The sequence below is a fragment of the Arvicola amphibius genome, chromosome 6 (genome assembly GCF_903992535.2).
Source record: "Arvicola amphibius chromosome 6, mArvAmp1.2, whole genome shotgun sequence".
Lineage (NCBI taxonomy): Eukaryota > Metazoa > Chordata > Mammalia > Rodentia > Cricetidae > Arvicola > Arvicola amphibius.
In genome coordinates, this window is record NC_052052.2 from 54,536,528 (window position 1) to 54,559,392 (window position 22,865).

Genomic DNA, 22,865 nt, shown 5'->3' on the forward strand with positions numbered 1-22,865 from the left:
AGTTATTAACTAGAGTTAAATTGGTTCGATAAACTGGAGGCAACAGGGAGTAACTCTCAAAAACTATTTGGCCACCCACACGCTGCCAAGGACTTTAGGGATAGTCAACTAAGTGACTTACAAAAATGCAGAATGTATGAATAATGCAGCATGTCATCCATTGGCATTTTATGTGTTGGCTTGTCTGTGACCTGCTGGAGTTTATGCCTATCTTGGAAGACTTTTCGGCATTCTCATTATTGGTAGCAAGCCCTGGTGCAAAGAATCTGTCCCTGGATGCTAAGACATAATAAAACTGTGATGTTACTTAATTTAAAGGGTACACATATATCATTGCTAATGCTTCAAAAGTTGCTTGCATTGCATAGAGCTTTTTGATATTTGTGTACTAGACTTATGTATTGTATTCCATATCTAAATTTTAAATTAATCATAGTTTTCCCAAGAACCAATATTCATTTCTATTTCATTTTTAGTGTAACAATTCTTACAAATGTCTCTATATATGCTATAGTCATGCTTACTTGAAAGAAGAAAGAAATCAATAAAAATTGTCATTTATTAAATGGATTTAGCACTGAACTTGGTTTGCTTGGTTGACTAATGAAATACTTGGGCAGTCTCAGCAATGAACATAATAGAAATTTCCAGGAAGTTAGTCTGTTCTAAAAAGGTAAGAGGTCAAAGCAGTAAGACTTCGAAGATCAATAAATGGCCAAATCCCTTTTGTTTTGTTAAGATTCAAAGAGACAATATACTGCAGATTTTCCAGATCCTAAGACACAACTGATAAAGGTTGTTAGTTGTCTCAACTTAAGGTCTCCTGTAGTTTCTTTGAAAAATGTAAAACCATAGTAGGACAAAATTGTATGTACACTTCAATGCAAAACAAATCTGGATTTGACAAAAAGGCAAGAGAAAGAAAGGTATATGGGGATGCTTCAAGAATTTCTATGACCTGCTGTATCCAATACAGGCAGCAGAAGAAAGAAAAAAAAATAGACATAACTAGCGATTGGAGAGATTTAACTGAGACATAAAGAAGAGAATCTTTAACAGTGGGGAATTGTTAAGTGTTAGAATGGGTCACATAGGGAAGAATGAATTTTCTCATTAAAAGCAGACTTTAATTTGTCTAGAACATTTAAGTGTAGTCCTGCCAGCAGTAAGAGGCTGAATTCTCAGCGCCTTGCTGCATAATTAACAATTCATATTAGCAAAGCTAGCAAATAACTCAGTGATATAAGCAGCAAACATTCATTCACCACGTGGTATGTTTAAAGCGAGCCATCTAAAGACCAAGTCACTGCATTCAATAAGCATGCCTTGCTTCAGATTCCGAAGACGAAGTGGTACTGGTGTTTTGTCAAATTCTAGAGCTAAGGTTTGCTCCCTAACGCATTAAGAAAACAAAAATGTCTCTCATCAGATGCAGTGTGATACCAAAAGCCAAGGACTACTTAAGAGTGATGTGACAGACTTTGTTGACACCCCTTGGAAAGCCTTACCCTTTCAGATGAGTGGATGTGGATTGGGTGGAGGGAAGAGGGGAGGGGCATTTTTTTAAAAAATAAACTCTTTGTGTGGTAAAATACATTTTAAAAAATTATGAGCTATAAAGTCTGGGGCTTAACACCAAGAAGATATGATGTCTACTGTAGTAAAAAAAAAAAAAACTAATTAGTAACTGAGTACTTGAATTAAGATTGCTTAACATCAAACTGGACGTTTGATGCTACTTCTTGACTCCAATTGTCAGTGCAGAAAGAAATGCGGAGAGTCAGATTTCCGAATGCTGGTTTCTCCAGTCTGTAATTTCTCTAGGTGCTATCATTAATCTCTTTCAACCACTTTGTAAAATTACAAAATTCTCTGCACCATTAATTTCAGAGTCTAATTACTCTGGGAAGTCAGTCGTTTGTTGTTTTTAACTTTTCACGGTATTCTTCCTCAAAGGCCCCGTCCTTACCCTGAATTGTTCCTAAGAGTGGGGGGGGGGGGGCTGGGGAGAGCGTCTTCTTCCTTAAATTTGTGCTCTAATTCTGCTTCTGAGTCTAATTATTTTTGCTTACTTGTTCATTTTGTTTTTGTGATGGAGCTTAGCCATAACAGCTAAGGGCCCACGGGAAAGAAGGTCTCATGATCATTTATGCTTTGGACCGTCTTGAGTCTATCAGATTTATTCAAAGTGTGTCTGGATGTAAGACATAAAGATATGTTAATTCAGCTTTGAAGGGCATTTCATTTCCATGTTACTACACTATTCAGTGCCTGCTTAATCTTGACACATATGAATCAGTCTAGCTCATTTTCCCTCTAAAAGTATCGAGTCCTTTTCAGAATTGTTTACCTTTAGAAGTATTATTTTGCCTCAAGGGGAGCCTTTTCTCACACTCTTTGTTGAGTAGCTGGTGGACTCTTCCATTTTAAGACTTCAAAATTCCTATATTATAGAAATATACCCTGGAGCTTTGATACTGCCATTTCCAGACTCTTTCTTGCTATTCCCATTATAAAACTTTTGTGGTTTGATACTAGGTTACCTCTCTTTATCATCTAGATTTCTATCCTGGGAGAATAATCAACTTTTTCTTTTATTAATTCAATTTTTCTAGTCATTATATTTTAATTTTAGATAAATTTTGCTTTTTTTTGAATACTTCTTGATTAATAGCCTGCTCCCTCTCTTTTATTAGTACACTTTCTCTTATCTCTCTGAGAATATTGATCATGGTGTTGTGATGCTAGCCTCTGTCCACTGTCTAAGTTGTGTTGTACCTGGACTTTTTGTTATTATCTTTTGTATCATTTTGCCATTTCCCCCACATTTATGGAGCATGGGTTGTCTCACATTAAAGAGAAACTAAGAAATCATTCTAGAACCTTATGTGTTGGTGGAACTCATGAATTCATTGGCTGTTCTGCAAGTAAATAAAGTATGAAGTCAGGTTTTCAACAGGAGTCTCTCAAATGCCTAATCACATTGGCTACCTGTCATAAAAATCAGGCAAACTAAAGCTATTGGTCACTTTCATCTTCAGATATTCAAGATTCAACAAAGCCTCATGTCTTAAAGGAGATTGGCTTATGCTTTGCTTCAGACCCTTATTCCAAAATTTCCGTTAAGATCAGTTTCCCTACAAAAAAGGGTTTTATTTCCTTCACTACCAGGATAGACATGATTTTTTTGCTGTGGGAAGGAGAAAACATCTGACAGCTGTAACTGCGTTTTTACAAAAATAAATCAATTTTTTTGATAATTTCTCCCTGAAGTTTGCCTTTCACAGAAACCAATGCTTCTCATCTCTGACCCATAATGGACCATGTGAACACCTCTCTATGACGTTCTTCTCTTTAGGCATCTGTGTTCCATCCCTCAGGCAACTCAATTGCTACCCAGCCACTGTAAAGTTTGTATCACCTATTAGCTGCTATTGTTTTCATTTGTCCTTGTCCCTTATCCTTTTTCTTTCATTTTCATTTTGTCTCAAGAGGAATGGCATGCTTTGAATGCAACAAACTTAAGCAAAACCTTCCATTTTCTGTTTGCAACTGTGCAATCAAAGAAGACTGTAGGCCCCCCAAAATTCAAATACCAAGCTCCAAATCTCCGTTAAGAAAACCTTCTATGTAAGTAAGAACTGGTTAACACTTATAGACAGGAAGTGACAGAGGGGAGAAAAGTTATGGAAATAATTACTGCTGTCCTACTTAGAAGAAAAGGCAGCAAACACCAAAAAAGCTTAACCCACAGGAATATCAACTACCCAGATGCAGGTGTGTCCCAGTAAAGAGACAGGAAGGAGAAAGACTCAAGAAAAGCCAAAGAGATAACCCTGAATTCATTAACATTTACAGTATCCTCTTTATTCTAGGTTCAAGGACAAAGGAAGATCCAGTTACAGAGGCAACGTATGGTTCAGCTAAATAAAATTATGGGAATAAAAGAAACAGAGGAATGAGGAGGAAAAATACTTGTTGAAAGGCACAATGCTCCAGAAAAAAAAAGAACAAAATTAAAAACAACATTAGAAACAATCAATTTTAACTATGTAAAGCTTAAAGAGATATCCATTTGCCTTTTGAAAAATTTCAAAGATATCTTTTCTTTACTCTAGAACATAAAAGACCTAGCAAGAAACTCAACAATATGCAAAGGTCTGTACCTGGAAGATTTCCGTGTGTTAACTTGATTGATATTGTCTCTGCTTTAATGTTATAAAGAATGCTCAATTTCAGAACATCTAACAGGAAACAAGAAATGTTTTGTGTAACCCATTTCTGGGATATATCACATGCTGTAATTAACAACCACTTAAGAAAATCAGAATTACCATATCAAGAGAGACTTTGTGATGGATTGCACAACACTTTACTTCACAGAATTGATACGTTAAGAGCATACTGGATTACAGGCATCAAGATTTAAAAATTTAACAAGAACAAGCAGAAACAGAATTAATGCAATGATTTAAAAAGAAAGGCATAAAATTAAGGGATTCTAATAAGTAAGACATTGTCTTAAATAAATTAACAATTTGGAGCATATCTTACAAACAGCCTGAAGACACTGCTGTCAAATTCCTCACCGCAGCTACAGGTGGCAGCATCCACGGAGATCAATTCTTTGCAAACATTTTCAAAATGCCAAGTCAGAAATTCCTTTGCATTTGAAGAGCCCGTGATTTGAGAAGCTCCTGTGTGGCATAGCTATACAAAAGCAAACTGTTAGATAAAAAAAGGAACTGCAGAAGACGCAACAATTTATGAGATAGACAAGAGGTTCTGGGCTTCATAATGGAAAACTTGGGAGATGGAAAAAGAATAACTTGGACATTCGAACGGTATCTCAGACATTACACCCACTCAAATGACTAAGTGCTTGCCCCAGAGAAAGAACAAATCAAGCGCAAGTACTTATGCAGTGAATTAACGACCATTACAACAGGATGCTATGAGGCAGGGGCAGGTTAAAGGGAATATAATAATTGAGTAGCAATGGTGCCTCTAAGAGAGGCATTGCTCCTCTGTTATACAGTAACTTCATTTACACCCCTTTAAATATGTATTTGTACACTTTTCAGGAAGTTTCTGCTCTGGAAGGTTTTATGGGGCTTTTCCAAAAGTCTTTATTGCTTGTTGTCCATTGCTGTAAAACTCCCTGATCCTGCTTCCCCTTCACCATCACACTTATTATTTCTTGCTCCGTTATTTTTCATCCCCCATCTGTACCAATAGCATTCTTCTATTTCTCCTATCTCGAAAGTTCCTCCCATTGTCCTTGGATAGTTTTCAGACCTCAAGGTGTATTACAATTTACACACACAGCTGTAAAGTGGTAGAACAAGTGTGCACATAAAGGGAGAACATGTAACTTTTGTTTTTCTAGGTCTGGATCCCTTAACCCAATGATTATTACATCCAGGTTCATCCATTTACGTTCAAATTTTCAAATCCATTTTTACTTTTCCATTTTATTGATTTATTCCTTAAAATATGTTTTAATTAAAATATAATTATACTACTTTTCTCTTTCCTCTTCCGTTTTTAAATTTCAGCTTTGAGTCTTTCCCCTCCCTTCACACTTTACTTATTATTGTTACACATATAACACATGTATAATATTATATATAATATTATCTATAACAATAACAAAATTCAACATATATTTATGCACACATATTTGTACATCTATACTATATCTATCTGACCATCTTATATTGGTTAGATGATAAGCTTGAGAGCTCTTTCTTAGGAAAAACTAAATTCCCTCTTTCAGCATTCATTAGTTGCCTATAGTTCATTCTGTAAGGGTGGGAATTTATAAGACTTTTCTTCTTTTCATGCTAGCATATCTATTCTGTATTCATATCATCATTTTTACTGACTTGCTTATGCAGCCATTTCTCTGAGAAACTCACATTTCATTAAATGGTACTCTTACTTTTCCAATATTTCTATTTCTCTTTGAAAATGATCCCTTCGTCAAATATTCAGGAACTTAGATGTAGATATATCTATTGCCAATAGAATCCCCATGATCCATTGATCTTTGTATTGTGTCTAGTTATGGTTTTCTGCAGTGTCTCTATTTGCTGTCAAGATGAACTTATTTGGTAAGGGGTGTATCTACACTGATATGTGGATAGAAGAATAAGATTATAACATAGTTATGGGCTATGGTGGACATTAAAGTGCCGGAGTAGATGTTCTTCTAAGATCATGACTCCTGTAGCCACAGGGAGTTGCCTAGGTTTCTAGTTCCATTCATTATTTCCTTCCTATTGAATAGCACATAAGTTCAATTTAGACAACTATTGGTTACCACAAATATGTGAATATCAGTTATTGGATGTTTATAGATAACCTTCATTGTGGTCGTTGTTTTGGTTCATAGGTATATCAGCTATGTAGGACTATTAAATTCTTCCTTCTATTGGTAGTTTGCATAGGTCTCTGTGGGACTATGAAACTAAACCACAAGAAGAAACCATTCAGTTTAGATGTGTGGCTCATGAGAATCCTGTGTCCTGAGTGTACATTACCTTCTACCTCTGAGAAGAAACCAAAGGCAAAAGCAATAGATTATATTGCCTGGGGAATCTCTAGGACTACCCTGTCCAACCACTTGGAAGGAAATTTCCCATGAATGGTACTAGAGTGTTTGATAGTCTATGGTTCTTGTGGTGTCTCAGCAAGGATACCTGTTTAGCATATGCATACTTGCTGGCTTTAGCACCTAGAAGATAGTATGCTCTGGAAATGTAGTTACAGATAATTGGAAGCCACCATATGTAGGTTGGATCCTGGAAATTGGCTCCAGATCCTTGGAAAAGCAGCCAGTGATCTTAACTATTGACCCAAATTTCTAGCCATTTTTTTTGTTTTCTGGATATTATTTCCTTGGAAGTTATTGGCAGTGTGGTCCCATAGACCCCAAATATTACAGGCTACTTTCATTGCTTAGTTACACTCTAGAGATAAGACGGATAGTTGCCTATTACTGAAAAATCACATAATAGTATCAGGGAACATGGAAAAATCATGCTAATACCTAAAGAAAGCGCAAAGCCTGGTGGGTAGCATTCATACTGCTGAAAAGTGCTATTCATACCCAGAGAGAAAAAAGTAGTCATGGCTAGGCCTGAATGCTGTGAGCTGCAACAACCAGCATCCTAGCAAAGACATGCCAACGTCATGAAACAGTGGTGTGCGGTGTGAATGTTAAGTAACTACTTTCTAATTAGACTTAAGGCTTGGTCGGCAAGATGGAACCTGTGCCCATCAGGAAAAAAATAGTTGCATAGAGGTGATGGTTCTTAGAAGAGTAGCTACTACTATTGCACTGCTAAATGAGCATAGGATTAAAACAATGACTTATCATTATATCCTTAGGTTAGCACATCTCTCAAGCTGCATCGAAGTAACTTCCTGCTGCAGAGGCTCCCAACTGATCAATATGCAAAGAATAAGAGACTGTAGAGTCACAATCCCTAAATGATACACCTATATTATATTCCTCTCTTCCCAAAGCTCAGGGATCATTGAAGAGGCGGGAACATTTGTGAGTGTCACAGCTGGTTGATGACTATAAGAAAGTAGTGTTTCAAGACAGAACAGAACAGCTATGCATATGGACTCAACTTGTGCATATGCACAAGAACTGCCAAAATCAAGCTAGACATAATATGAAAATGGAGTAATATGAGGTGGCTACAGAATTCTACTAAAATTAGTGGAGTTATTGGCAGCAGGTGACTTTAAATATAGGGAGACTCGGTTATTTTTCAGCTTAAAGAAACTTAGACGCTACTTTTGCTTCAGGAATTAGCTCTATACTCATTTATGAACTGGTATCACTAAGTGGACTTGGAAGATTTAGATAAAATGAAAGGAGCAAAGAAAACTAAAGCATACATGAATTGGGAGGGAAAATGCTATGGAAGGGGAGGAAACGGTAGGAGGAGATTAGAAGATGGACATGTATGAACTCCTGAAACCAAAAAAAAAAAAAAGCAAGTATAGATGTATCTATTGCACAAATATAGAGACATAAGACTTTGCAGGGCTACAGTGGCTATGTTTCCTACAATTATTTCACTGTAATCTGGTGATTAACATGATGTCTATATAATTTGCTATTTCCTCCTGTTGATGCTTATCCCGTATCTAGATGTACTGGATGTTCATTGGCATGAGAGTCCTTCTCTGCAACAAATTCTGTTGTCATCTTCATAAGTGTTTGAGTTAAGAAGGGTTATTTCAGTACTAAGAAGAGATTTCTAAATGGGTAGCCTTATCATCATTGATAGTAACAACTGTGTGTACTTAAATTCTTAGCTAAGAATGAATTTAATTCTAAGTGGTGATTATAATAAGTAGAGTTTGATAAAGTAAATAATAGTATATGAAATCAGATTTTTTTTGTTGGAATCATATAGTATCCAAAGTTCAAGATACAAAGAGGATTTACTTTGCATCATTATTTTATCTATCACTGAAATAACAGGTGTAAGGCACATAAAAAAGTATAACATTATTAGATCTTAATATATAACAAAATTTCACTGTTGTTGAATTTTTCCCAGTTTTGTAGTTTCAGAAATACAATCTCATTTTCTTCTCTGTATAAAAAAAGTCATGTGAATTAAATGACTAACCGTAAATTTAAAGTACTTAGTAGAATGTTAATAACAGGTTAGCTAATACCTCCACCATCCATTATGTACTGTAGTAACGCTGTAACAATAACTCACATAATTTAATGTGTAAGTAGATTTGTAATAAGAGGGAGATCAGAATAATATAAAGTTCTAGCCTTTGAAAAGACCAACAAATACTATGAAAAGTATAAAAAAATGAACTTTCTGAATTCAGAATGTTAAAAGGAGAAATTAACATTCAATTCAGAAAAGGGTGCCTGACTAAGAATTAATATTTGACATATATTTTTTTGTTAAGAAAAAACAAACAATATTTAAATAATGTCAAGAATCTTTTAAGGTTTATTTGAAAATCTTTAAGGTACATATTAGCCCAAACTCAGTTATAGATAGTTTACCAAAATGCCCTAAAGAACCTCATTCACGTAGATTTGTGTCCATTCAGCTTTGCAAACAGTATGCCAGGTTCGTTATCCACTGAGTTTATTTTACTCTAAAACAAAGAGTGCATATGTTTTCTAACAAGTCAAGTGTTAATTTATAATACTGTGGAGGGGAATCTTAGCTTCCACTGGAGTTTCATTCAGTCGTAGACTAAAGATTGGAAAAGAGAAATAAGTATAATTTAAAGATATTTTATTTTGATTAACTAACTAAAGACATGGGAAAGGCATTGTGAAGATCATTTACTGTTTTGTACCCATAAAATTTTAAGTGCTTGATAATAGAAATTCTACATTTAAGGATGAATATAAGTCTAAATTTTAGGTGAAGACTTTCAGCTATAGGTCATCAATGCACACATATGCTTTTTTGAAGTCTTTCTCCAACAAATCCAAATATCATATCCTCATCATTACAGAAATTGACATATAAGTTCATTTATTGAAACAGAAGACAAAGGAATACAAGCAAGCTATACTTGGTGGCTATCAATAGTAATACAAAGAGGCAGTCACATACAAACTTCTTACAAGAGAAAGAAGAAAGTAGAAAAAGAGGAGCAGAAAGGAGAGATTATTCCAGGGTTCTTTCAGTAAAATAAGACTGGGTCTCTAATATATTACACACACACACACACACACACACACACACACACACACACACACACACTTAGACAGATAGACAGGCAAACAGACAGACAGACAGACACACACACACACACACAAACACAGCATTATCTTTTAAAATCTAGGTAATAATTATTTCAGGAAGTGTAGTGTAAATGAAAATGTAATGTAAAAGGAGGAGCAGAGGAATACTTTAAGAATATAACTACTACAGCCAAACATAGGTTCATTGCAAAATTTCAAGTTTTAAAGAAAAACTGGAACCATTGTTACCAATGCAACATTGTTACTTTTTCTTAAAGAGATGGTGTTATGACACAAACTATATTGATTATTGTGTTTGAGGAAGAAATGGGCAACACTTCAGAAATTGAGAGCTCTTAACACTATTGAATTCAGACCATAAAACCTTTGTGGGATTTTATTGCACAGACAGATGGTTATATCTACCTGAGTGATTTGTGGGTTCCAAATTTATGTAATAAAAAAGAAAATGCTGACTGTTTGATTCCTTCTGTAGAATTAGCAGATCACATAAAAGTAACATGCTTCATGTACTCAACTCACATTTGAAAAATTATTTTGATCAGAGACACCATTCTGTACATTCAGTGATGATGAACATATGAGTAAGGACATTTAAAATTGAGAAATACACAGAATAACAAATTGCAATGAAAGTAGTATTAAAAGTGAGTTGATGAAACAAATAATAAATGGCATTCCTGTCATAGATATATATTTTTAAAAAATACAGATTTCTGCGATACACACCAACAACAAACAAGAATAGAACAAACTTTAAATTATTATGTAATGTCAATGATAATGATACCCAACACAGGCCACTATTTTAATTGTGTTGTATGAAGTATCTAAAACTTCAGTTGCTCATGTTAAATTATCCTCATGATGGTAAAATCCATGTTTTCTCTAAATGTCAAATGAATCTATAGAAAAATATCTGTCCTAGGCCAGGCCACAGAGATGATATAAAGGTAACATGGTCTGTTTTGCTCCCAGGATCCCAGCCATAGATTCTTAAAGAGGACATGACTTAGAGTTCAGTTCTAATCCAGAACTGTATATAGGTTATATGATGTAGTCCCAAATTTAGAATACAGGGTGAGATACCTCCAGCATTATGAGACAATTAAGTCAAGAGAAGAAAACTCTGACAAGAATAAAACCTTCCAAACTCTATTTAATTCCACATAATCAAAGTCCAGTGGAAAACTGTTTATTCAAAATATATAGCTATATAATTTATTAGCAACCAAAGACACATGATGAACAGGGCTGCTACTAGTTATATATAATTTCTAAAACAAAGAAGTTCAGATGCAGAAGTGATAGTGATGGACCCAGCTTGAAGAGTACTGCATTAATCTGTGTGATGCCAATAAAGCATAAAGAAAAGTATGGATGCAGAAAGACCCCTCAGGTCAAAGAACCTGATCCAGCTAGATGACAAGCCAATGGCACCGAATATCATAAAGCAAATTTCTTTTATAGCACCTGGGAGAAAAAGAATACCACCGACAAAGGGAGATTATCAAAAGACAGTTCTGACTTGAAGAGAAATACATTTTATATGCCAAATATCATTCGTGTATATAGCTAAGAAGAGATCTAGAACACAGTTTGAGAGCTGGGTCATGGAGTAGATGGCAAGCCGAGCTGACAGTTATGCAATTGAGAAGAGAGAAAGAACAAAAGGAGAAAAGAAAGTGACCTGTGAGCAGGTCATTTGCAGAAAAAGAGGTGAGATAGAAGGCAGGAGATTAAGAGCGGTTCAGCAATGTGCAAGACATGAGAAAAGCTTCAGCTAGAAACAGAAAATGATTATAGTAGGAAATTTAAGAGCCTAAAATGTGGGGCTCATGTATATGTAAAAATATACATGAAACAGAAAATGATTATAGTAGGAAATTTAAGAGCTTAAAATGAGGGCTCATGTATATGTAAAAATGTTTCCTAATATGTCCCATCAAGATGTACCTGCATGCTAGCAAAGGAGTGAGTTCTATAACTCTATACCCCACATCACCATAAGCAGGATCAAGCACCTTGACTGCATGTTTCTGGGTAAATCCAAAGCCATCGCTCTTATTATAGTGTAATAAATTAATATGACATTTCCAAATTAAGAAAAGTAAATAAACACTTTCAGCTATCCCGCCCTCTTTTAATCTTATCAACCGTTCAGAACCCCATGGAAAGAGGAGAGAGAGAGAGAGAGCAGCTGTGGGTGATGGCAGGACAGAAAGAGAGCGCAAACGTTGATGCCTGCCGAGTTGCAAGTTGTGAGCACTGAAGAAAAAACTTCAGATCACTTTCCGTCTCTAGAATGACCATGTTTGCCTTTTTATTCAATGAATTTCAACATTTGAAACATTACTTTTTCAGGCAACAAGAGTCTCAAAGACAATCAAGTAGTCAATGCTTAATATGTTACCTTACCAGACTATTTAGGCTCTGTTCTGTGAATTCAGTCCACGGTTGAGGTCCAATGTACGGCTTATATGCAGCAGGTTCTAAGCAGTGACGCAAACATGCTGCTCATGAGCGGGTCAGTTCAAGTCCATATAACACTTCTTAATTGCCCAGATGCGTTTGAGGCATAACCAGGTTTCGTCTCCAGTTCCGACTTGATGGAGAGAAAACATATGCACCTATGAGAAGTATGGGACGATATCAGACACAAGCAAGCAAATGAGGCAAGCACATAAAGTTTCGTTTCAGTCTTATTTCTTTTCAATTAACTGCGCTGCTGAGCACACACCAGAAATCTTAACAGAGGAAAGTTACCATGAGAAGAACACTTGAATCAGCAGGTACACTAATGCCGGTTTTACACAGTTTTAAAGCTACTAGGTAACCATACACTTCACAACAACTTGCAGGGATTATCGATTTGCATTTGATGTTTGTAACCAGTTCCTACTCTAACTCTTCATGCCCATTTTTCTTGTGAAAAGCAGAAAGTGAGGTCTGTTGCTTGCACCCTTCAGTCAGAAATGTATATCCCACCCTTCAATCACAACTGCATTCACACCCCAATCCTCCCGCACTTCCTTCCTTTGCATCTGGATACATAGACATCAAAATCCGGTGCTGACAGACTCAGACGCTTGATAAACACCACCGAGCCTGAAATAAAACGCAGGTGATGCCTGCCCCTCGCTGACCCCTTACATCTGTGATCTATCATTTCCCAGGTGTCACTGACTGACTAAGGAAACAGAAATAATAACATGTAAATGATGTCTTTTCAGACTTAATTAATTCACAGTGGCAAGTAAAAATTGTGTGGTTAAAAGATCATTTTCCATTTATATAGAACTTTGCTTCCCGGCCACATTAGTGTTACAATAACACAAACAAATGGGCTATGTATAATAAATGCAGTTTTGATTCGGCAGGATATTAAACTGCCAGGGAAATTCAATCCATTCTATAAATTATGACATGATATGCAGTCCCTATAATATGAGAGTTCTTTTTAATGATCAAAGAAGAGGGAAAAAAAGCCTTGAAATACCATATGATACATTAGGGGCTTTTATGTATATTAAATTTCACAACGCTCACAGACCCCTCAGAAGGTTGACCTTATAATGCCAATTTTTAAATGAGAAGAATTAGCTTCAAGCATATGAAATAACTTTTTCAAAACAGTACAATTGAGAGGTAGTATTGTCAGAATATTGACACAAGTTTTCTGACTTACTGCCCCCCCCCAACACTTTGTCATTATTCCTCAGGAAACAATTTTCTCCTGTATGTAGAGAAAGGACAGGAAAATGAAAAGTAGCTGTGAGGTAGAAATAGAGAAAAGAGACATGAGAAAGAATTGTGACCTTGAGCAAACAATATATTCATTTTCTATTTTCTGCACTATTTAAGTACAAACTAATCTCACTGGTGTCATGGGCAAAATTTAGTCTGGATGATTACAAAAATGCTTCTGCGGGGACTGAGTGAGACAGCTGCTTTAATTCTAAACTGTTTCCCGCTATTTCTATTTGGTGGCAGATATTAGAAAAGTTAAGTATACAGCAGTCACTGACTTCAAATTAAGTGGTAATGAATGCAGATTTCCATGAAGATTCCATGAGTTAGTAATTACAGTTTTATTGCTATTCGAAATGGTGAAATAAACTCAGTCTCCACTGTCCCATACATGTAATTGATGAGTTAATTTGTCTTCAGCTCTCTTGCTGTTCTAATATTTCTCCATCGATGCCATGAAAATTAATAGGATGCAAAATGTATAAAATTATACCCACTTTAAAAAAAACCACAGTACAGTACGAGGCAGACATAGTTATTTCATCTGTGGATAGTACAGGGTCACCATCTTTTTTCCCCTTTCCCAGTGACATTTTCAGATTTGACATTCTGTGACATTTTCAGTTTAATATTGCTAATACCCTGGCTGCAGAATTAAAAGTACACCCTAAGGAAGGGTTGAATGCAGATGCATTGGAAGATTTTTTTTTTTCTGTGTGTCTCTTCTAACAAATGTTTGTAAGTAAACAATATGCACATTAATGGGGCGGGGCACTCTTTCCATCCCTTTCTGCATGTGTTGAGGAGTCAATTATAGGATTCCTTGGAATGATCCTCAATTACAATTTTGATATGCCAAGGGTCCAGGTGAGACTGTACCAGCGTGTTTCCTTGGAACCATGAGATCAATGTGTAGCGGTTAGAATGAAAGGTTCTTAGCATACAGCAGGTGATGGCCTTCTCCCAGCCAAAGCCAACTGGAGAAATCTCTACAGTTAAGATGAAGGAGCCACAGGAATCTCCACACAATATATTCCTAAATGAAGAATAGCCACAATGATAATTGAATATTGATGCTTACTGACATTATACAGGGTCTGTTTGATGAATAAAAGGGTAGATTCATTTTTAAAATAGAGTTGATAAGCTCTGACTATAGCTTAGCAATACCTGTGGACCCCTTTGACATTCAAGAGGATGCTTCTGATGCCCTCCATAGCCCAGTAGTCTGCTCTTCTTACTTCCTCAATGAGCACTAAAGTTTTTCAATGAGATGACATTCTTACCGAATTCAGTCATGAATATCAAATAAAGAAAATATAGGTGGTATTGAAATTATGTTGTTTCGTTCTGTTTATAAATTTTAAAACCCAGCTGAAGCATTTCCTCACAATTATTCGATTCTTCCTACTTTCCACCAAAAGTACCAATAATCAAAAGAACTGAGCCTCTCCTCAGCTGCAAAGACAGAGAGACGTATAAGTAATGGATGTGTTTGAAATGTAACTAAAGAACCCCATGTGAATGCACACAGAGGAAAACAGAAATCTACCTCTTCAAGAAAGAAAGAAGATATTGCTCAGTAATGAGAAATTGTTTCTCATTATTCTCTAGTCTTTGTTTTGTCTCAGGGTTCTCCTTTAGTGTTCTCCATGCTATGTCCTTGTGCAGACACATGGTCTTCTCAGGAAGAGTAAACATCTACCAAATGCTAAGCACCGACTCCCAGAATATGGAGAGATCAAAATGCTGTAGAAAGACTGTGGTCTTGGCAAGATATGAAGCTTCTGTGCAATTCATTCTGTTGAGATTACAGATTATGAAAGTCATACAAACAAAGCAGTGACCTTTCAGCTTATGAGATGCTGTGCTCTATTGGTCATAATGTTGCAACCATGATTTACGGAGAGAGGTGGCGGGCTGCAGAGGAAACGTGTGGCAGCTTACCAGTGTTGGAAAGCTCCACTTCAACGTCACAAATGCTGCTTTATGAATGACTTCAGGCAGGGTCTCACTGTTCTTGATCTTTGCTATATTCTTCTGGTTTATTTCATGGTACTATATCTAATTATTACACTATGTATTCCCCCTAAACAAACTGCCTGAATAGCCTTTACTTTTATATTTTTAATGTAAATTTATATTTAACAATATTAGAAATTGTACCTACAGAGAGAGTCCAGACCAAGAAAGATAATCATTACCTGTTCTCACTCATATGTGGATCGTGGTGGCAAGTCTTTGTAGTTGTATGTTTAACATGCAATAATGGCAATAATGTAGAAACAAAGAAACTAGACAGAAGGCACTGTTGGGGGCATAGGAAAATAAAAAGGAAACAGGAGTAGTAGAACATGGGTAATATTAAGATATAAAAAAGAATAACGTGGTTTAAATGGGAAAGTCATGAGAGGAAATGGCAGAGCAGAAGATAGTGGGAAGGATGAGTATCACTATAAATGTTTGAAAAACAGAAATCTATTTTATGTGTTTCCTAAGCACACACACACACACACACACACATATATATATATATATATACATACATTTTCATACAAAGTAATTTAATTGGAGTTATGCCTCAAAATTGATAAATTTCTCCCAGAAACATTAAGTTGCAAAAGCTAAAGTCCAGTGCCAGATGTGTTATATCCCCCACTGAGATGGTGGTCACTGGTGTCCCAGAGACTAAAACACTATAGGCTATTGCTCATGCTTGTAGCTGCCCACCAAAACCCGATGTCAAAACCATATTACTGAAGACCCCACACACTTTGGTTATAGGACATGGAGAAATCTGTGGCTAGTGACAAGAGGAAAAATATTCCTCACTATTGACTTCCAACATATTTCATAGTACATAAGGTCCTGTGTAAACTACTAAGGGGGAAAAGCCATCAACCATCCTGCTCAGCTGTGAACTGCAATATTGATCAACCTGAAATTCAGAACCAAGGATGCAGCAGTGGCATGGGTGCTGAGGCTATAGTCATCGGCTTTCGGATGGGATTTAAGGTTGTAGCCACAAGACAAAACACAGGCTTAGAGTTGTCAATATGAGCAAGAATCCATGGCTGGGAGTTCATAGGCTATAACTGTAAGCCTACTACTATTACTAAAAGAACATAGTATCAAACCACCCTAGAAATTTATGACCTTATATCCATAGACTAGTGTAGTAGAGCTCTCAGAACTAACTGGAGAAAATTCTGCATGCAATAGAGGAAGTTAACACAAAAACTCATAGCTTATTAAAGATCAGATAATTTATGCCTATGAAATTCAAGCACTAATGATATATATATACATATAAAAGTGTATATGTATATATATTTTTCCTCCACCAAAGCTCAGAAAACATAATTAACCATATAAGTAGTTTGATAACATAAGCAACTGCTAAAAAAAGCTCTTTTTCAATTATTTGGTATAATTATTTCAAAAATTAGAACTAAAGAAAAATGTGTAAGAAATACCATGTGAATTCAGCTATGATCTTAAAAACTAAGAGTAGGATGTCAAAGTGTTTTTAAGCTGATATAAAATTTATAATTTAAGAAACAACAAGGCACAGACGGAAAAAAGCTATGGTAAAGGTGGAATACAATGGGAAAATAAACACAAACAAGCTGTGCTGTATGGCAAAATAAATAAGGTCTCAAAATATCAGTACATCAAGTCACAAGACAGCACAAGGAAGAAGCTTGGGAAAGAACTGCTCTGAATTATGTTAGAAAACTTGGAACTACAAAAGAAAATAATAGATACTGTTTGTCTATTTCCTTAGAAGAAACAACTGTGATTCAAAAGTTAAAATTATATATATACATACATATACATACATACATATATATACATACATATATATGTATATAAAGAACAGAAACAGAAAATAGGAGGATCCATGTTTCCAATATACTCCTAAGTAAACCTTTTTAACATTTACGTGAGTTAAATAATGCTGAGGATATCACAACTTGCTAAATACACAAACTATAAAAGAAAAGTCTTATTTTTTAAAATATATTTAATCAAAACTATAAATCATTTAAAAAAACAAAATAAATATCCTGCTCAAAGAAACTCACTTTCTACCAAACATAGAAGGAAGATTATGGGGCTAATTTTCTATGAAATTCCTGAGAGAAGAGAAAAATCAACAATGCCCCTGAAGTATTTCAGAAGAAAAGCAAAATATATTTAGATACCAATACATATTTACAAGACATTTTGATAATCAAATATTTTTATGAACATACATGCAAAAGTCTAAACTAAGCATTTGAAATTCAGGAGGATAACATGCAAACTCAAATGTTAGGGATGATTTGTTTTAATTAAAGAAATGCAAAAAAAAATTAATTTTGTAATTTAATCAATACAAGCAGAACAAAGGCGAATATATTGCATGATCACTGCAAGGAATTCTATAAGACCTTTGATAAAATCCCGCTTGAATTCTGTTAACAAAATGCCAAGGGACAGGTGGGAGAGCAGTTTTCAATGTTTGAACAATGTTGGTAAGAACAGAAACAAAGAAGAACCTGTGTAGTGGCATTTCAAATATATGTTAATAAATAAAGGCTGCCTGAAGATCTGAGAGTAAAGCAGTCCCTCTGGTCAGCCTTACTGTTACAGGTTGTGGTAACACACATCTTAATCCCAGTAGCCACAATGACAGGCACCTTTAATCCCTGTAGCCACCCTAGTTGACATAGAAATCCGGTGGTGAATGCCTTTAATCCCAGTGGTGCATGCCTTTGATCTCAGCCCTAGAGAGGAATATCAGACCAGGGTGAGATAGCTCTCAGACACAGTCTCCTGAGATTCCAGGAGGCAGGATCGTATTTTCAGACTGAGGTCAAGGTAAAAGCCAGCGGCTGGTTGTTTTGCTTTTTGGATCTTCAGGTTGTACCCCAATTTCTGACCCTGAGATTTTATTTAGTCATGCGCCAAACCTATAGAAAACAGTATGCAGAAAATGGAGGGGAGGGTGCATTATGTGTAACCAAGCAGCTCCAAAAACAGAAACATGAAAAGGCAGTGAAAATCTCCTGCTTGGAGCAAAATAATAGCTAAATGTGAGAATATCCTAAGTGTGTGTAGATGAATGACTAAACTAAACATAGTCAGTTAGATACTTAAAATGGAATATTATTCAGCCTTTTTTGTTTTGTTTTTCTCCAAACAGGGCTTCTCTGTAGCTTTGGAGTCTGTTCTGGAACTAGCTCTTATAGATCAGGCTGACCTTGAACTCACTGAGATCCAACTTTCTCTGCCTCCCAAGGGCTGGGATTAAAGGTGTGAGCCACCACAGCCTGGGCTTATTCAGTTCTTTTAGAAAAGGAGAAATCATGCTAAGAGTTAACATAGATGACAGTATGCTAGCTCAAATAAACAGGATATAGAGGAGAAATAATATGCAATTCTTCTTAAAGAAGTATTTAAGAGTAGCCTAATTCATAATGACAGAAAGTAGGAAGGATGGCTTGGGGCTTAGGGTAAAGAGAAATGAAGAGTCAGTGTTCAGTGAGTAGGAAGTTTCAGTCTTTTTTTTTTTTCATATTTTAATGATATTTGTTATTTTTATTTTTTTTTTTCTCATGGTTTATTTTTTTTTATATTTAAAAATTTCCATCTCCGTAAGAGGCGAAGGGTTCTAGAGAAGAATGGTAGGCACACAACATCATAGATATTTGATACTGTTAAACTATACACAAAATTTTTCAAAATGCTCAACATTGTCCTGTCTTTTATCTAATGTACATGAGTAGTTGGAAAAAAATTAAGTAGACCAAAGTTATAAGAATTAATAATAAATAAGTGAATTTTGGTTTGTTCTTATAATTGGAATAATATAAATTAATAAAAGTGCTAATTTATAAAAGTGTTTGATACATTATGAAAATATAAAAATTGATTTTAACTCTATGGATCACCAACAAATATTCAGAAAGAAAGGATAAAAAAAGACCATTCTAAGACCATAAAATATCAAACGACTTGAAAATAGTGTGACAAATTGGGTGAAATACTATCACAGAAAAACTATAAACCAAGGAAACATAGGACAGATTATGCTATAAGGCAAAGACCCAGTGCTGTAAAAATATAAATTCTCCTGCAACTGTAGATTTCATCCCATTCAAACACTTGATAGGTGTAATTTTAATGCTAACATCTGGATTCCAAAATGTTTAATGAGGAGTCTGTGGACTAGAATATTAATACCATCTTTACTGAGTTCCTTGCTCTGCTGAATAATGGAAGTTATCATAAAGTCCACTACTGCAGAAAGCATGTATATAGGAGGACATAAAAATTAGAGCAAAGTTTTGAAATTATAAATAGGTATTTCGAGTACAAAGGAAATCATCAGAGAGACCTTGGAAAGCTTCTTCTTTACCTTTTCTACAAACGTTGAAGGCACACAGTCTGTATCACTACACCAAATACGTGGCACAGATGTTTGTATGATAATATGTCGTTGGCCATGAACAAGGCATTCATTCCTGCTTTGTCTCTAAGACCCCCTAAACAATAAATATTCTGGATCGGATCTTCAGTCTATAGGATTTGAACATTATTCACACTTTCCAAGGAATATTATATAAACATGACACTAAACACCAGTGACGCAAGCGGCATCACTGGCAATCTTATGATGACAACAGAAAACAAAGAACTCACAAAAGAGCACGTGCTGTATAATTCCACTTTGCTAAACTCTAGCACGACATTTCACGTGTCTTGGTTAAATAATGAAATTATGAAGGAAACTGAAGACATTATTATCGTTAATATGGGAACCTAGTAATCAGGTTAAAGGTGGAGTAGCTTACGCCATCCAGGAAGCTTCACTACTTGACATTTTAATTTTGATCTCTTAAATTTGTTTTTATTTTTTGAAGTTACAATTAGCATTTCCTCCTTTTTCCTCCCTCCAGACCTTTCCAGGTAACCCTTCCCTTCGCTTTTTCCAATTCCTTTGCTTTTTCCAATTCCTTGACTCTTTTTCTTTCTTTATTTATATACAGCTCTTCCCTTTTTCTGTCTGTGTATGTGTGTGTACACATGCATATTCCTAAATGAATAAATATTTTAGTGGTAAAGAATAGTAGATGTATGGCAAAGATCTACATATTGACTATAACTGATAGTTCACAATAAATGGGTAAAAGTTTGTATGAAGCATGAACTATCAAACTATATGATTATCAAAAGAATGCTTTAAAATATTTAAATAATATGAAGGACTGTTAGCCTGCTATACTAAAACCCCTTGCTCTATTTTATTACTGATTCTCTGGCTTTTCGAAGAGCTGTATGATTCTACAGGGATTTATTGATACCTAAAAAATGCAAAAGTTCTAAGATGCCATCAATTTTTGCCCCAGGAATGGAGCCTGATTTCATAGTAAATAGTTGGAAGAAATTTAAATGAATTTCTTTTAATATGTGTGGCTCCTTTACATTTCTTAGTTGTGGGCAAACATTCCTAATTCAGTTTCAGGTTGATGACTTTGAAGCTTCTGGTCTCCTCCTAGTATGCTGTAGCTACTATCCCCAAAGTCACTAGCAGTAAGAGATTCCTGCTTTTGTTGTGTTAGAGCCTAAGGTGTAGACAGTGTAGAGTATACATGCCTAACTATTTAGTCCCCATACAAAATTGACAGAGATGGGACAAGGCATGAATATTAGGGACAAACAGAAAAAAAAATAGAGTGTTACACTCTCATTTAATAAACTCGCCTAACCATGTACACCTCCTGCCAGTGGGTAAATTATTTGGGTTACAATTCAGACATTCTGACCTTCTAGCTCACAGGACTTATTCCTAGTAAGACTGTTTGCACGGGGCATGTTCCAGTTAGAATCATGTTCCAGTTAAAATAAGTTCAGGGGAGTCACTACCAATTCTTTGTAACATGGAAGGCTCCAGTGGGAATCAGGTATCACAATCTCACTGCACATATGTAAGCCAGGTTATTGCCTAAACGGTAGGAGAAACAAAACATGGATGCCTTCCCAACATAGGAAGAAAGATAACAATGGAAAATCACAATATTTCCTTAATGAAAATAAACATAGAAAAGCAAGACATTTCTCTGTGCTCACATTCAATGTAATACCATAGGCAGCCAGCCTGATGGAAGCAAGTGGGTTAGAATATTGGAAATCATTTTAGATGAAGTGGAATGATGTGTGACTTAAATTACAAACCCCCAGGTTCACAGTGCATTCTGAAACAATAGGAGGGTAAAGTCAAGTTAAGAATGCCTTCATTAGTTTAACAACCAAAAATATGTTCCATTCTCCCAGGCAAACCTATGGAGGGTTAAGCTGATCTGCTGCATTGAGCAGACAGAGGGCTTCTCACCGACAGCATCTGCTGGGGACTTGGGAAAACTATTTTCTCTTAATAGATTCCATTTTCCATTTTTACTTCTTATGGTGTGCAAACTCTTAAAGAAATGATGCATTGCATGGAAATTCAACCACAGCTGAGAGTGCAAATAAGGGAAGAAAAACAAAATCATAAAAGACATTAAAAGGTACATTTCAGAGCAAGTTTACTCAGTATCTCAGGCAATGGAGCATTCATGTTTTCAATTTTAACAGAAAGCTAGAAAAATATGAAAACAAAGTGCTTCCTAGGGAAAAGATATCCTTAACGCGCCTGAGAAAAGTTGGTTATTTTTAAACTTTTCCCCCTTGAGATAGAGGGAGGATATATAGCTGTGGATTTTAGTTCTCTCCTGAGGGTCGACATGCTGATACTTTCTTCTTGGGAGGGAAACGTTTGCTGAACTGTTTGGGCAAGATAAGCACATGGCTGATGCTGCAAGAGCAGGTAGAGCGTTGTAGGTCCACAGCTCTGAGTTCTTGCTAATTTGTGACCTTGCGCCATCATTCACAAGCTGAGATTCAGTTGGTGAAACTATGGCTCAAAACCAAGTCTCTAGAATCAGAACATGCTTCTGGAAATATGCATCGTTGTGATCTTTCACTTGTGTTTGATATGCTCTATATAATTGTAACATGTTGCTCTTGGGTCCTCCAAACACAACAATTCCCTTTGGTCTAAGAATCCAGATTGTCAGACTTCCCAGGAATTACATTTTCTCTGTATAAACTAACCTATGGCGATTTGGAACTCATTGAGATCACAAAATCTTCAACTGCAAATGAAGGATTCTAAATAGCGCTTCCAATCTTTGGCCACAATTTGTCAAATACACAAGGGAATTTGCCAACTAAAAACTCCTTAAAGATATTAAAGGCACATATTTATACCACCCTATGCTAACTAGGAAACATTAGTTTTTAAGTTGGT